Consider the following 13470-nt stretch of genomic DNA (forward strand, 5'->3'; position numbering starts at 1 on the left):
TGCAAATATGATCTGAGCTGTGCATGTGTGGTTCATATCACATTAACCGCTGACAGGCAAGGAGGACATTTATGACAGAAGAAACCTCTAGGGTCTCTTCTGTTATAAAAAACTGTCAGTGGATTTTAAACACAAATACTTTACTACCACCTTAACAGATTAAGCTGTCTAGCAAAAATGACAGCTAGAGGGTTGAGACAAACCATTTACCACTGACAGGTGTGCTTACAATTGTTAGCTTTTATTCATTTAGTTAAAATCTCATTTAAAATTAAATTCTCTCAAAAGTAAAAAGATCTCTTGATGCAACTGCTGAAAAAGCATTAGCAGTAGTTTGGTTTTAAAGTTAAACCCTTCTATCCTTTACAGCCAGGGAAACTGGCATTTAGCCTCTATTTGATCTGCAGTTGCCATTGAGCTGCACATGTGATCATCTGTGCTACCAGCCATTTGATGACTTGACAGTATTGTTGAGAGAAAAAGCAACTAGTCATGCTCATAGGGGGCTTGCTTATCTTGCATTCTCTACCACAACCCATGCCCTACACCTCTGGGACATGCTAAACAAGTCAAGGAAACTGTCTCCCTGCCAGTCCCCCCTTTGCACCACTTGGGGGCTTCCCTTGGTTTATCCCCAGAAAACACCTCTAATTTTTCCTGACGTGGGCTGTGCACCAGGAGACAAGACGTGGAAGGTTCTTCTAGGGAGGGGTCTACTCTCCTTGGACACCCTGAGGGATCATTATGGGTAACTTCCCCCATGGATTACTGTTATAAACAACTTCATAATTTTGTTCACAGTTTAGTGCCTAAAATCCACCCACCATCTGCACTTACACCCTTCGAGAAGTTGTGTGTCACAGGTGACTCAGTCCCACATTCCATTTTGGTGCTTTACAAATTGCTTCAATCAGAGTAGACCACCAGAAAGCCCTTGTATATATGGGAGTAGTAGTTAGACTTGCACCATGAATTCCCTGAGACTCAGCTTGAGCACTTATACTGACGGAATCTCTCCAGCTCTGTCTATATAAAGATGCAGGGGAATAGCTATAAGCTGCTCCCACACTGTAGAGTTCCTTCTAAGGTGACTGTGATCTACTCATCTCTGTCTAGCACCTGCTGGAGGAACTGCGGTTAGCGTGGTACCTTTCTGCACATCTGGTGGAATGGCCCTAAACTACGCACCTTCTAGATTTACATTAGAGCCCAGATCAAAATAATTCTGGACATTGATGTCCCAAACTCCCCAATGCACTTTTAACTCTATGTTCATTCCATTCCTTTAAGCTGCTATAAGAAATGTGTTTTGCCACATTTCCTAAATTTCACAATGCATTTGATCCTGAGTTATTGGAAGAAAGCACAGGTTCATAGTCACTTGGATGAGGTACGGCTAGTGATCAATATAATGGAAGCATAGGTGGCTACGTGTACGGACAAATCTGAAAGGTTCTACTCTATCTGGGCTACATAGATTCACTATAGTTCAGGTACTTCGGGGTCCCAGACTCCCCCTTTGCACTTGCCACCAGCCCCTCCACTTGAAGCTTACCATGCTATGTCTGACCGATAGCTCTTTACATAGGCCTCACAGCCAGAGATTCTCATTTTTCGTAGAGATTACTTCTGAAACATTGTCCGCTGCTTGCAGTATTTGATCTACATACTACTTGTACTTGTTTTTGTTTGTATTCTCTCAGTGCACATGATCAATGTGAAAGGGGCCTAACTCTTTTGGGAAACAGTTAATCAATGGGTTTAGTTACACTTTAGTTTGTTAGTAAGGGCCATTCAAATCTAGTAGTACATCTAGCAATACCTTATATCCTGACTGATAATGCTGCAGTCCAAGGGTGTCTCCATTGTCCTCCATCCAGAGTTGGAGACACCCCAAGATAAGAAGTGTTTTTCTGGCTGAAAGAAAGGAAAAAAGCCTAGAAAAAGAAAACGAATGTAGTTACCACATTGGCAAGCTGCAAATTATTACATTTTTGGTTTTGGATTTAATACCGCTTTCAGGCTTTTTTTCTCTTAGGATTGATGTTCAGGGAATGTTATATTAACCCTGGTAAAAGCAACAGAAACAAACTGACATACAGTGCCTTGCAAAGGTATTCACCCCCCTTGGCTTTTTACCTATTTTGTTACATTACAGCCTTTAGTTCAATGCTTTTTTTAACCTGAATTATATGTGATGGATCAGAACACAATAGTCTAAGTTGGTGAAGTAAAATTAGAAAAATATATACATAAAACTATTTTTCATAAATTTAAAACTGATAATTGGCATGTGCGTATGTATTCACCCACTCTGTTATGAAGCCCATAAAAACTCTGGTGCAACCAATTACCTTCAGAAGTCACATAATTAGTGAAATCATGTCCATCTATGTGCAATCAAAGTGTCACATGATCTGTCATTACATATACACACCTTTTTGAAAGGCCCCAGAGGCTGCAACACTTAAGCAAGAGGCACCACTAACCAAACACTGCCATGAAGACCAAAGAACTCTCCAAACAAGTAAGGGACAATGTTGTTGAGAAGTACAAGTCAGGGTTAGTTTATAAAAAATATCCAAATCTTTGATGATCCCTAGGAGCACCATCAAATCTATCATAACCAAATTGAAAGAACATGGCACAGCAGCAAACCTGCCAAGAGACGGCCACATACCAAAACTCACAGACCGGGCAAGGAGGGAATTAATCAGAGAGTCAGATTAGAGACTTAAGGTAACCCTGGAGGAGCTGCAGAGTTCCACAGCAGAGACTGGAGTATCTGTACATAGGGTGACAATAAGCCGTACGCTCCATAGAGTTGGGTGTTATGGCAGAGTTGCCAGAAGAAAGCCACGTTTTGAGTTTGCAAAAAGGCATGTGGGAGGCTCCCTTTGTATGGAGGAAGGTGCTCTGGTCTGAGGAGACTAAAATTTAACTTTTTGGCCATCAAAGAAAACACTATGTCTGGCGTAAACCTAACACATCACATCACCCAAACAACACCATCCCCAGTGAAACATGGTGGTGGCAGCATCATGCTGTGGGGATGTTTTTCAGCAGTCGGGACTGGGAAATTGGTCAGAGTTGAGGGAAATATGGATGGTGCTAAATACAGGGATATTCTTGAGCAAAACCTGTACCAATCTGTGTGTGATTTGAGGCTAGGATGGAGGTTCATCTTCCAGCAGGAAAATTACCCCAAACTCACTGCTAAATCAACACTTGAGTGGTTTAAGGGGAAACATGTAAATGTGTTGGGAAGTCGTAGTCAAAGCCCAGACCTCAATCCAAAAGAAAATATGTGGTCAGACTTAAAGATTGCTGTTCACAAGCACAAACCATCCAACTTGAAGGAGCTGGAGGAGTTTTACAAGGAGGAATGGGCAAAAATCCCAGTGGTAAGATGTGGCAAGCTGATAGAGATGTATCCAAAGCGACTTGGAGCTGTGATAGCCACAAAAGGTGGCTCTACAAAGTATTGACTTTAGGGGGGTGAACAGTTATGCACATTGACTTTTTCTGTTATTTTGTCCTATTTGTTGTTTGCTTCACAATAAAAAATAAAAAACATCTTCAAAGTCATGGACATGTTCTGTAAATTAAATGATGCAAATCCTCAAACAATCCATGTTCATTCCAGGTTGTGAAGCAACAAAACACAAAAAACGGCAAGAGGGGTGAATACTTTTACAAGGCACTGTATCACACATATTACAAACATTGCTGGTATTATTTGTGATTTTGCATAAATGCTGAGACATTTGCAAAGCAATTCTTTTAAGAATAGACCCCATTGTGTCATCCTTGAACGCATCATCACTATAGTTTTATCATTGTATGAATACCTCACACCTAGAAGAAAATATTTGTTCCCAATACTGAGGTTAATGGCTTTAATTATCATATGATTCTAGTGGAACAGTGCATAGGGTCAAGGGGTTAGGAGAAAAGGATGCACCAAGCTATAACATTTTTTTATTGAAGTTTTTTTACTGTATTGTTCACCTACTGTAATATTACAACAGGTTGAAGCTACCATTATCAGGCAACATTTTCCTTCCTTTAGTTTTTCAAGCAGTGGCTTTTAATGTAAATCTGCCAGCACGGTGCGTCTAATGCCGCGTACACACAATCAAATTGTCCGGCAGACTTAGTCTGGCAAACAGTCCGCCGTACTTTCTAACAAACGGACTTGGCCACACACGGACACTCCGAAAGTCCAGCGATTTCTAACGCGATGACGTACAGCACGTACGACGGGACTAGAAAAAGGAAGTTCAATAGCTAGTAGCCAATAGCTTCCTTCTCGTACTTGCTTCTGAGCATGCGTCATTCTTAGTCCGCCGGACTAGCACACTGATGAACGGATTGTCCGCTGAAAGCCAAGCCCGGCGGACAAATTTTGAGTCAAAACTACTTTCTAAGTCCGCCGGACTTTACAATGAAAAAGTCCGCTGGAGCCCACACACGATCGAATTGTCTGGCGTAATGCGGTCCGGCGGACTAAGTCCACCGGACAATTCGATCGTGTGTACACGGCATAATACCACATTCTTGTTTTTATTTCTTTATCTGCCACCGATGGTATGGAACCTCCATGAACAATATCATCATTTATCATATTTATCATTTATATGAGCATATAGCAGAAAACATTTCTTAATTAGGGATAGGGGTGATTGAAATGAAATGGAAATGTGAGTGTTGAGCTACTTTTCCTTGGCTTTTTTAGGAGATGTGAGTTTTTTAATGGCATTCATCTGTTTTAATTTGTTTCAACTGGTGTTTTTTTATTTTATTATTATTCTTGTGCTGCTTTAAATTTTTATCTTACTTTTTTTGTTGTTTACATTTTTTTTCTGTTAAACAAAAATAAACTGAGTCTAAGGAGGGGACTGCATGGCACAGGAACCAGTTCAGAATAGTTAAAAGCCATTTTTATTTAGAGTTTATTGTACCCTTAAAAAACACCTAAATTCCACTTTACACATCTCAAAAGCATTTACCGAAATCAGATTTTCACAGAAATAGATTTAAAGGAAATGAAAACACACAATTGTCCTTATTCCCAGTCTATTACCATGTTCTTGGGTTGTTTACGAAAATTATTAAGCAACTTCCTATAGATGCTTATCTGACTTTTATTCACTCATGCAATGAAAAAAATAGATATAACTGGTTGCCATGGGAAATCGTTGCAGTTTATGATCCAATTTTATTTTTCATCCTAAACAAGATCATTGCATTATTAAGGAAAAGGTTAATTTACTCTCCAGTTTTTATTACTTTGCATTGTTTATTTTTCTTTTGCATCGTGCTTTACTCCAACCATGTGTATTTTCGCACCTCCCAGTATTCTCTGGTGCATGAATATGGTAAAAACAAATTATGTTGTCAGTTGTAGTAACATAACTACTGTTTGTGTGAGGTAGCATTGATGGGGTTGTTCCTGCTCGCATCGTGATTTAGCATGATACAAGAAGAGAATTTGAAGAGGGAGGGTGTAGAGGGGGAAATGGAGGGGGCTATGGGATAAAGACAATGACTGCAAACCTCCCAGTGTTCCTCTCTTCAATTTTCTTTTTTTTGTAACCTGCTGTTTAAATGGATTAGAAAATAAACACGGAGTGTTCATGGCAAACTAAGGCTTATAGCATCTTGGAATTTATAATAAAATACAATTTTAAAATACATCTGAAATCATTATTATATAAATATGATCTACTTAATTTATGTAATTATTTCAATGCATGTTGATAATTTAACATACTTGTTTTGTGAGCAGCCGTTAATGCTTGTTATATGTAGCGTGTGTTTCCAGCTTACTAGTTCTGTTTAACCACTTCTGCCCCAGAAGAATTTACCCCCTTCCTGACCAGGCCCTTTTTTTTCGATACTGCACTGCGTCGCTATAACTGACAATTGCACGGTCATGCAATGCTGTACCCAAATAAAAAAACAAAATGTACATCCTTTTTTTCCCCTACAAATAGAGATTTCTTTTGGTGGTATTTGATCACCTCTGTGTTTTTTATTTTTTGCGCTATAAACAAAAGAAGAGTGTCAATTTTGAAAAAAAAACACAAGGGGGTTATTTACGAAAGGCAAATCCACTTTGCACTGCAAGTGCACTTGGAAGTGCAATCGCTCTCAATCTAAGCCCTTGTACACACGGTCGGAGATTCCGATGGAATGTGTCCTATCGGACCATGTTGTCGGATAATCTGACTGTGTGTGGTATGCATCGCACTGTTTCCATCGGAATATCCGTTGGACCCAATTTTCCAACTTGTGGCGATCTGCAATTTTCAGAGGTACTGCGATATTTCGGCTGACAAATCGGACACTTTTGATACATTTTTGAGTGCAGTGACATTTATACAGCGATCAGTGTTATAAAAATACACTGATTACTGTATAAATGTCACTGGCATCGAAATTGTAATTATACGACATTGGATGTGCAGGCTGGAAGAAAATTATTTACTTTTCTGTTAAGATCATGTTATATAATTATATTAAGTTATGGCAAACAGTCTACACCAAAATGTCAGAAATGCCTTGCAATTTTCAATAAAAATCATTGAAAAAAATGTCAGTGGCAGGGAAGGGGTTACACTAGTGGGGGATCAAGGTGTTAACTGTGTATTCTAACTGTGGGGGGGATGAGACTGACTAGGGGAGGAGACCGATTGGTGTTCATATTTAGATCCCACACAGATCCCAGTTCCCGCTCTGTCATGAGCGATCGCACAGCAGTCAGCGCACCCGCCAGGCACTCGCATCGCCTCCTACAGCGTCTTAAAGAGCCGACGTACAGATATGACGGCTTTCTTAGGGGAGCCAACCTGCTGCAGTATAACTGTGGCAGCTGGTCCGAAAGCGGTTAAAGGGTAACCCCAGTTTTTAAAAAAGAAAAAAAAATGCTAGAGTATGGAACCCCCCCAAAAATGTAATTTCCTGCTTGTGTGATTGGTTCACACAGAAGTCTACACTGATATGAGTCAGATTTTAGGCATCCTCTGCAGCAAAAAATTAATTCTTAGCAAGATACTTCTTATGGGTTAATTTCTTAATTTCTTCTAATGGGATGCAGGCACTGCAGTGTTTCTCATCAGAACACTGAAAGTGCACCAGGTGATTATAATGAACCAGACCCTCCTATTCAGAATCAGTATCCAAAGGGCATGATCAAACAAACTGCTATTTCTTAAGAGCAGAACAAGGTAGAAAAATGTAGGAATTTACAATAAAGTTTATTAAAATCTTTGCAATTGATCGCCCCGGAGGAGTTTTTTTCTCTCAACAAAAGCAACACATCTAAGCACTTGGGTTTTAAGGCTACCAAATATAAGACAAATCATAGCCACATCAAAATAGACATGTTTTATTTTTACAGATTTTAAGAAAAGAAAATGTATTTAAAACAACACAAACTACCTCTTAAAAAGTAATTCTGATAATCATTTGTATTGGTGTACCCAAAGCAAATATCCAAACCTTTACACACTTATTACATTAGTAATCAACTGCTGTGTCCCAAAATTGGGCCATAAATCTTGAGACAGATGGAATCGTCACAGGGATGAAGGAGGAGAAAAGATGGGTCACAGACACTACACATTTTGCAACCTAGAAAGCTGCTTCTCCAGAAATGAAATGAAATACATATTAGAACCTGTAATTCAATATATGAAATATACTCAATATATGTAACAATAAATTCCCAAATTAACAAATTACAAAAACATAAATACTATATTCATATTACAACAACTGTATGCATATCATGTTTTCTTACAAGATGCAAGATACAAGATGCATGTGGTTATCCAGGTGTACCCATTGGCTCAGAACCCCCCCCCCCCCGAAAAGGCAGTGTCACCCCAGGATCCACACACAATCCCCAAAGAGAGATCACCGGAGCACACAGAGACACAACGGGCCACCATATATATAATGTTCATCAACATACTTTGGCTTATATCCATACCCCAGGTAGAATTTCATCACAGATACAATATAATACTGTGTAAAACACTTCCGTCTCTGGAGTCTGTGGATATTACTAATAATATATACATCAAATACACAAGTAGTACCCAAGTAAACTATCTAAGTTAAACTGATGATTGTATACAACCATTCTAATACAAATTACAAACAGTGTATTACAAACAGTTTATCATATCCATCTAAAGGTCACATTATAATTGCCCATTAGTTGTAAACGCTATACTACCAGGAACCAAGCTTTATACCCATAACTCAGTCTCCAATGTAATATATAAAGTATACATTTTTAAATACCTAACCCCAGAAACAAGTACTGAAATATACATAAAAAATGGAGCAAGCTGTTAAAACCTCAAAATACAGTATCAGAAAAATGTTAAAACTCTACCACCATCAGAGGCACACAACATGGCTGGAGGAGCAGCAAATGGAGGCCCAAGGCTTGTCCCTGTATATTCCCACTGAAGCCCACCCACTAGCACAATGAAATGGTTCTGATAAAGTCATTTCTGGTATTGGCAGCTTGACACACATGCTGGACCACACCCCCTAACACCCAGCTAAGCCAAGCAAAGAGAGGGTGGATCAACAAGCCAGCAAGCATCTGAGGAGAAGGAGGTAGGGGACCAAATAGCAAAACCAAGAACATGCCCTAACCTCAAGGCACCACCTCTGGAAACCACATATATCTAAAAACATAAAAAAATCTAATACGGATAACATCATCTCATTATATACTGTATATAATCATATTTCTGAAAAATAATTATTGCATATTGGCTGCATTCCAAAAGCTATAATCAGTGTACATTTAAATTCTATAGTGAAGCCAAATGAACCGTTGACCCAACTCCTCAACCCAAATAACATACATACACATACATGTTTACAAAAATGGCCCAGAGCTCAAAACATCATTTAGGCCAGGGGGATCCATTGCATACAAGGAATGGATCAACCTGGCTCATAATCAAACATGAATCCAGATATCCTGTCCTTCCCTCTATACTCCCTGTTGAGCGCAAGAAATATATAGGAGGAGGGGGGCCAGGGGCAGGGCTGGACTGGGACAAAAATTTGGCCCTGGACTTCATCCAGACCGGCCCACTTTAATTTTGCAAACACGCAAAAAACAGTATATAAACTGTATGCAATTGGGCAAAAAAGCCCCTAGAGAGCCCCCCTTACATCAGGGTCCACAGAGAGCCCCTCCTTACATCAGGGTCCCCAGAGAGCCCCCCACTTACATCAGGGTCCCCAGAGAGCCTCCCCTTACATCAGGGTCCCCATATAGCCTTCCCCTTACATCAGGGTCCCCAGAGAGCCCCTCTTACATCAGAGTCCCCAGAGATCATCTGCCTTACATCAGGGTCCCTAGAGAGTCAACCCCTTACATCCGGGTCCCCACAGAGGCCCCCTCTTACATCCGGTTCCACAGAGAGCCTCTCTCTTACATCAGGTTCCCCAAAGAGCCTCCGGCTTACATCAGGTTCCCCAGAGAGCCCCTCCTTACATCAGGGTCACCAGAAAGAGGGCAAGTAGTGTGCCGGGACCCTGTGGTTGGGGACTCCTGGACTGACTCGGGGCTATGGGCTCCAGATTTAGGGCTATAGCCCCAAAAGTCCCCCCCCCCCAGCGATGCCTCTGGCTGTCACTGAAAGCGGCCCACTGAGCCATCGGCCCACCGGGAAACTCCCTATAGTCCCTATGGCCAGTACATGCCTGGCCAGGGGTTGCTGATAACAATATAGCAATCCCTGTCCCATGTTACTTTTTATTACTAGTGTCATCCCTTCTCACCAGACTGTGACTGTAATGTGTTTAAACAAAATTGTAACCAATTATGTAAAAATACCCACCACCTAATAGAACCATCCCTGTGATTCATAAACTGCTTAGATTCCTATGTTAACTGAGCAAAAGGACAAAGAAAAATCAGACTATATCTGTTCTGTAGTATGTTCCTAATTATGAACTTATTTCTTTTAGTGATCTACACTTTCCTACTGGCCTGTAATCCATTTAACGCTACTCTGTCTTTTAGATATTTTTTATCTTTATTTATAAAATAAGATTTCTTGTTATATTTATAACAATAAATATATACATTTAATTTCCTCTCTAACTTTCTCAACCTACATAATATTTATTAGCATACATACTGTATATTATCAGAGCAAGTTTGATGGATGGAGTCCACCAGGCTCTCCCATGGATCTCCACTTTTTTAACCACTTGCCTACTGGGCTCTTACACCCCATTCCTGCCCAGGCAAATTTTCAGCTTTCAGCGCTGTCACAATTTGAATGACAATTGCGTGGTCATGCAACACTGTACCCAAACAATTTTTTTTTCATTTTTGTTCACATAAATAGAGCTTTCTTTTGGTGTTTATTTAATCACCACTGGGTTTTTTATTTTTGCTAATTAAACGAATAAAGCCCAAAACTGATGGGCACTGTTGAGGCAGCACTGATGGGCATTGATGGGCACTGATAGGCTGCACTGCAGTGTCACCACACCAGTATAAGCTAGCAATGGTGTCCCTGATTGTCCCAGTGTCACCAGACCAGTGCAGATGCTACACTGAGCTATAATCCCTGACCACTCATACAGAGGTGACCACTACAGCACATTGGTTTTTATACAATTGGTTGATTTGTGTGATACATAATATGCAATGTCCAGTATATAATCAGCCTAGCCAGAGAAAAAGTCTCACACACGTGGTATCACCATACATGTTTTGGTGTATGTGTATGAGAAATATCTTAGTAAATTGACAACTTTGTGTAAAGGAAATCTATTTTCATTTTATTTTTGCATTTTCCAAAAACTTGTGGCAAAAAATTAAGTCTTCAAAAGACCCACCATGCCTCGTAAAAATACCTTGGGGTGTTTGCTCTCCAAAATGTGGTCAATTTGAGAGTGTTTCTTTTGTCATGGTACTCCAGGGCCTACAAAAATGTGATAGGTAGTGTGATATGAGGTTGCTTAGATCTCATGGTAGATGCATTTGTACAGTGAGTCCACAGAAAAAAGGAGCTATAGTTAAGGGCCTGGTAGCCCATTTTTATATAAAAAACAAAAAACAAATCTCTTAACATAGGGTTTCCCATGAAGGGGCTTCAGCTTTCACAAAGCAACAACGAGTAACGAAAAAATGCTAGCCCACCTGGATATGGTCAGAAGCTCCACCACTGTTGGCTCACCACAGGTTCCTCAGGTTCCCTTCACCTTAATTGCAGTACCTCAATGCACAGGCCCACTCCTGGGCTCTCAATAGCATTTTCCAGCTCCCCTCAAGCTTGCTGACTTCTCCAGAAACGTGCAGACTCCCTCCAGCCCCCTGGACTCACTAGCCTCCTCAGCTTTCTCAGTCTCCCAGATGCTCGCTTCTCTGCCTTTTGGCTAAGATCAAATGTAGTATCTGTTCTGATCAGTTACCAGTGGAGGTGATGTGCTATTGTCCCTGGCCTGCGGCAGTAAGATAGGGGTGGTGGTGGCTATGGAGATCCACTGGTGTAATGGTAACCTGGAAGGTTAGTATCGGTGAGAGCCGAAACAAGACTGCTTGATGCACTGAGGGCCGTCAATAGGTCTCCTGTAGAGAAAGCCGGAATGGTTACCTCCTGATGGGGATAGAGAGACACTGGTCTGGCTGAAGTCCAGGTCCTGAAAGAAGCCTGATGTGTATGTGCCCGTGGAGTGGCAGTCCAGGGGTGCCATAATTCTCACAGTGAACAAGGGTGTCACTATGAGTTTTAACGGCACCTAGATCACTGTACCATCACACTTTTTTCACACCTGCCTCTTGGGCCAGGCCTTTTGGCTAGGACCAGAGGAATTTTTATTTCTGGCTGGAAGGCCAGCCATTGTACTGCACAATGGCACTTATGTACTTTATGCACTTCCCTTTCCCTCATATTTATGTTTGTTTGTCACTTTTTCTTTTTGGTTGATTGGGTGTTGTACACGTTTTTTCACATTTGACTGGTAGGGTAAAGGTCTTTGGGCCTGCCCTGAAAGTCTTGGGAGGGGGTGGACATGGCCTTCTGGCTTGGTTCACCCTCTCTCATGGGGTCTCCTTTTGGGGGAGCCCCACCTAATACTTGGGTGGGTCTGTTTTCTGCAGACCTCCCAGAGAATGGGTCCATCTATTTTTGGCCAGATGGACCATCGAAGTACCCTAGTCCCCTCTTCAGAGAAGGACCATGTATACACCCTGTGCACATTTTGTGTTTCACTTTTTTGGCGTGCACTTTTTTTTGCACCAGGTGGAGTCTGACTGTGTTCACACACCACAGGCTTTACTTTTTTTTCTTTAAAGTCTCCCAGGCCCTTTCTTGGTCTCCCAGACTCTTGAAGCTGTCCAGACATTCCAAGTTCTTGTGCAAGGAATCCCCTTCACAAGAGTTACAGTCTTCATCAGGGACTTCCAGCTCTCCTGACAGGGCTCTGTCTCCAAACAGCAGAAACTTCCCTGAGCTATGCTCAGATCTGGGTTCTAACGATCCTGACAACATATGCACTCGCACAGGTTATATGAAAATAGCAAAGCTTGGATTGAGGGTTCCGACCCACCCAATACTCTTTGGAACCTTCAAGCTCCCAGCATTGATCTGGAACTACCAACTACCAACTATTGTGAACACAGAAAGAGAGAACTGCTTACTGTGTTCACAATAAACATGCCGGAGCTTCTTAAACTGCACTTTTGAGAATATTTTGTCCCTTTTAAATCAATTTGTTTAACATGTACTATGGCAACACCTCATATTATCACAGTAGTTAGGAAATTAGATGTTTAATTTATCCCCCAAAAATGTCTGAAGGTATTGCTTGTATTTTGGGCCCCTCTATGTGGCTAGGCTATGAAAGTCTCACACATTGTATCAAGGTAGTAGTTACATAGTTAGCAAAGTTGAATAAAGACACCAGTCCAACCTGAGTGTCTACAATTGTCCCCATCACTGTACATTGCACACTCACATCGGTCCCTACCCTCAAGGAGCCCACAATCCAAGGTCCCCATTTATATACTAGGGCCAATTTTGGACAGAAGCCAATTAACCTACCTGCATGTCTTTGGAGTGTGGGAGGAAACTGGAGTACACGGAGGAAGCCCACACAGGCACAGGGAGAACATGCAAACTCTAGGCAGGTAGTGCTGCGGTTGGGATTTGAACCAGCGACCCTTCTTACTGCTAGATGAGAGTGCTAACCACTACATCCCTGTGCCGCCCAAATGAATGTGTTTTGTTGTGCGTTTCTAAGTAAGCTATGCAGTGTCTTAGAAATATCTTATTAATTGACAACTTTGTGCAAAAAAAAAACATTTTCTTTCCTGAATTTTCCAGAAAATGTTGGCAAATAATTATATTTTCAAAAGACTCACTATGTCTTTCAGAAAATACCTTTGAGTGTTTGCTTTCCAAAATAGTGTCA

The 13470-nt window shown here is 41.1% G+C and overlaps 1 protein-coding gene and 1 pseudogene across 1 annotated transcript in view; both read left to right on the forward strand.

Moving 5' to 3' along the window:
• SLC6A11 (solute carrier family 6 member 11) overlaps positions 1–13470 on the forward strand; it is a 376923-nt gene that overhangs the window by 27275 nt on the left and 336178 nt on the right. The gene's annotated exons all lie outside the window — the stretch shown is intronic.
• On the forward strand, positions 11414–11543 carry LOC143928567 (U2 spliceosomal RNA; annotated as a pseudogene).

The sequence above is a fragment of the Lithobates pipiens genome, unplaced genomic scaffold (assembly GCF_037356315.1).
Source record: "Lithobates pipiens isolate NorthernLeopardFrog02 unplaced genomic scaffold, aLitPip1_a1.2 Scaffold_23, whole genome shotgun sequence".
NCBI classification, from domain to species: domain Eukaryota; kingdom Metazoa; phylum Chordata; class Amphibia; order Anura; family Ranidae; genus Lithobates; species Lithobates pipiens.